Here is a 4,447-nt window from a genome sequence, read left to right on the forward strand (position 1 = left end):
CTGACCTTGCCAGAATTCCCTGTGACATTAATAACTGTGACATTAATAGCTGACCCATAAGTTCAAAATGTACTACTGCTTTGCTGACCAAATCATAATAACCCACCACAGGGGCAGGCAGAGTGAGTCACTAGTCATTATGCAAACCAACCAATGCCTGAAAGGGTTACTTGCTACACCAATGAGAATAAGCCAGCTAGCTTTGTTGCCTAAATCTGCCCCTTACAATGTGTAGTGGCTATTCCTGGTTGTCAACTTGACCATATTTGGAATGAACTACAATCCAGAATTGGAAGGCTCACCAGTGAGCCTAATCTGGAGGCTGGGAGATAGAAGTTTCTGATCTGGATCTTGGTATGGAGATCTTAAAGCATAGTGGCTATGGATTCCAGAAGATTAAGACAGGGAGATCTCCGAGCTCAAGGTCATCTGGGATTAAAGGTGCAGTGGCACACACCTTTAATCTGGGCTACACCTTCTGCTGGAAGGACATTGGAAGAAGGAGTCTCACTCTCGCTCTTTCACCTGCTTGCCGTGTGGGACTGAGCAACTGCTAGATCCTTGGACTTCCATTCACAACTACTACTGAACCATTGTTGGGAATTGGACTGCAGACTGTAAGTCATCAATAAATTCCTTTACTATATAAAGACTATAAGTTCTGTGTCTCTAGAGAACCCTGACTAATACACAAGGTATAAAAAGTGTGTTCTTTCTTTGTTTGGAGTCTCTCCTCTGGCCTACGTGCTGAGAGGGGTGTCCCCAACACGTTGGATAAATAAAACTCCTCTGTGGTTTTTGTGAGTGAGGGTCTTTGATGGACTCCAATAGAACCAATGCCTAGAAGAAACAGCATCTAAGATTACCTTTAGTTCAGAGATTATATGTTCGCATTTATGATCTGTGGGAGGTCATTATTTTTCTGAGCTGAATTTCAAAACTTTGAAAATTAAACTTTGCCTTACATCTTTGCCCTCTCTTAGTAAAAGCTTGGAGACCCAAAATGATTTTGAGTTAAAAGTGTGAAAACGCTTTCCACTATCCAGAAGAATGTAGACTGATTGGACAGAGATGTTTTAGCACAGTGAGAAGCACTTTTTAAGTCTACACTTAAATAAACAACCAAAGAAAATTTAAAACACTTTCTTAGACCTTTGTAACTTGTATAAACTTTAAACCTTTTTGTATATAATCATTTACCACGAGACACAAGTGTGGGATCCCTGTAAGTGTGTGCAGTCTCTGTAAAGCAAATTCCTTTGAATGAAGGAATAGGGAAGCATTGCTTTGAAACCTGTTTGTGAGTCTGTCTCCTTTCAGACTCTTGTAGCTATCTTTCTCAGCTGGAGGCCTGGGAAAGTGGGGCTTGAGGCCTGGTTCTTACCTAAGAGGAGAACCAAGAGAGTAGCTGAAGCCACCTCACCCCACCCCACCACACCCCCTATGCTTGCAGAAGTGAAAGCTATGGCTAGTCAGTCAATATCAGAAATCTGAGAAGGAGAAATTATAGCTGGAAGCATAATCCAAATGATCTCTATCAATTAAAATGACAGAGACGTTCCCATCAGCTAGAGCAGTTACATTAGGCCTGTCTAGGTTCATTGGGGCAGAAATGACTGGTCTTTGGCTATGAGACAGGACATTTAATCTTCAGTTGTCATACAGAGCAGGATAGGGCTTTGTCTGTCAGACCTAGGTCTGAGAGATTTCTCTTGTAGTGGGATTGGGGGAAATTGAGCTTACTTTGTTTGACCAGGCAAAGTACAGCAATCAACCAAAAAAAATGTCCACTTTGTACAGAGCTCTGGAAGCAGTTGAGGCACAGGGCAGTTTTGGCATTACCACAGTTCAGGTGGAGTTGTTGTGCCCCATCTGTCTTATTAAGGGTTTCCACTAGGAAGGGGCAGTTCTATTATGGGAAGCTTTTTTATTAAGTATTTTAATATGCCATATTCAGCAGATCTCTGAAGAGTTTGAGAACCATCTATCCATTAAATATATCTGATCTTGGGCTTAACCTTGAACACACATAAAGAAAGCTAAATAGAGCTTGCCATTAAATGAATTACATAATAGTAAATGTGTTAGTAGCCTTTATAAAATTAGGAATTTATAGATTTATTCCTGCTAAGTTTGAACTTTAAAATTTTTAGTTAAAGATTTAATTGAATTACCTTTAGCATAAAATAGAACATCACAGTTTTCTGTATGACTTATTTTATCTAAGTAGCTAAAGCTTAACAAAGTGAACAGAGATAAAGAAGCTGGAGAAATAATTCTGTGAACCCGAGTAGGTCTTAGGAACTTCTAAATCTTATTTATCAAATATACCTCATTTATTAAACATATTTTGTTACTCATCCAAATTTTCTAGAAGTCTGGTGTTGAATAGTTAGCAAATTACATAAGTAATCAGATATACATCTTAAATCGGCTTTTGTTAATTTGAATAAGCCTATTTTATAACCTTAAATTTTTATCATCATACAAAAATCCATGCCAATCCCAAATATTTGCAACCTGCTGTTGTGTCCTTAAAAATGAGACATAATGATAAGCAGAAGGCTCAGGAGGACTAAGAAGTTTAATAATTGTTGCTTTATAGCATGTGGTCCTCTTAAGATGGTAAAGTCACATGGCATTTACTCTTTAACCTTAGTAAACCATGTGGCTGGTGTTTAAAATATCTAGTTTCTGCAAGAGCTTCCCAGGACCCCACGGGGATGACATTAGCTGAAATACCGCAGAAAGGGGAGGGAGAACCTGTCAAGACCATATCCAGAGGTTAGGCATGGTCCCCTGGTTGAGGGATGGGACCACCCACCCATCTCCAAAATTTTAGCCAAGAATTGCTCCTGTAAGGAAATAAAGGGACAACGAGTGGAGCAGAGACTGAGGGAAAAGCCACCCAGAGACTTCTCCATCTGGGGATCCATCCCACATGCAGACACTATTGTGAATGTCAAGAAGTGCTTGTTGACAGGAGCCTGATACAGTTATCTCCTTAGAGGCTCTGCCAGATCCTGACCAATAGAGATGCAGATGCTCACAGCTAACCATCGGACTGAGTACAGAGACCCCAATGGAGGAGTTAGGGGAAGAACTGAAGGAGCTGAAGGGGCCTAATCTGGCATCAGTGTGAGGGAAGGCCCTTGGTCCTGTGAAGTCTTGATGCCCCAGTGTAGAAGAATGCTAGGATGATGAGGTGGGAGTGGGTAGGTAGGTGGGGGAGCACCCCCATAAAAGCAGGGTAAGGGGGGATCCCTACCCCCTCTGATAGGGGGGTGCAGAGGGGAAAGAGGATAACATCTGAAATGTAAATAAATAAAATATCCAATTAAAAAAAACCTCACAATCTGCAGCATTTAATCATGCTGCTTTTCCTAAACAAAAGTTGAATCTAAGTTATATGCAATATAATCTAGACAAAAGTTCAATTACATATACAGTAAGCATTTAGTTATGAGTCTTAAGACAAATTTTGTTACAGATTTTATAGATTTTTAAACCATGCCCAATAAATTTACAAATCCTGAGATAGAGTTTACAGCATAGTCTTAAGAGATTATTTTTTGAGAGCAGAGTGCAGAAAAATAATTAGATAAGAGTGGGAAGTAGAGACGGGCAGTGGTGGTGCACACCTTTAATCCCAGCACTTGGGAGGCAGAGGCAGATGATTTCTGAGTTCGAGGCCAGCCTGGTCTACAGAGTGAGTTCCAGGACAGCCAGGGCCATACAGAGAAACCCTGTCCCAGAAAACAAACAAACAAACAAAAACAAAAAACAAACAAACAAACAAAAGAATGGGAAGTAGAACCTTAGAGAGAAGAGACTTTGGAAGTACAGAGCAGAGCGAGTTTAGATATAAGAGACTTGGGGATCATTTGCGTGCGCAGTGGCAGAAATTATGACGATTTGTGAGAATTTGGAAATCTAGAGCACCAATGTTTGGCCATTGATATTGTTGCAGTTCGTCAAAAGACCCTCGCTCACAAAGACCACAGAGACTGCCATCGCTGCAAACCACATGAGGATTTGCATTGATCCAACGTGTTGGGGACCCTCCTCTCAGCACACCGGCCAGAGGAGAGACCCAGAACAAAGAAAGAACACACTTTTTATACCTTTGTAAGGGACAGGTTTGGGTAGCAGGGTAGCTGGCTTATTCTAATTGGTGTAGAAAGTAACCTTTTCAGGCATTGGTTGGTTTGCATAGTGACTACCTTTGGCCTAGTGACTCACTTTGCTTGTCCCCATGGTGGGATATTATGATTTGGTCAGCAAAGCAATAATACATTTTGAACTTATGGGGTCAGCTATTAACGTCACAGTTATTAATGCCACAGCTATCAACAAGGTCAGAGTGGTTTCTGTTTTTTTCTCAGAATTGGGGCAGGGTAGGGGAACTTCTCTGGAAACTGCTATCTTATTATGGTTTTTTTTTTTT

This window comes from Mus pahari, chromosome 1, assembly GCF_900095145.1.
Source record: "Mus pahari chromosome 1, PAHARI_EIJ_v1.1, whole genome shotgun sequence".
Classification (NCBI taxonomy): Eukaryota; Metazoa; Chordata; class Mammalia; order Rodentia; family Muridae; genus Mus; species Mus pahari.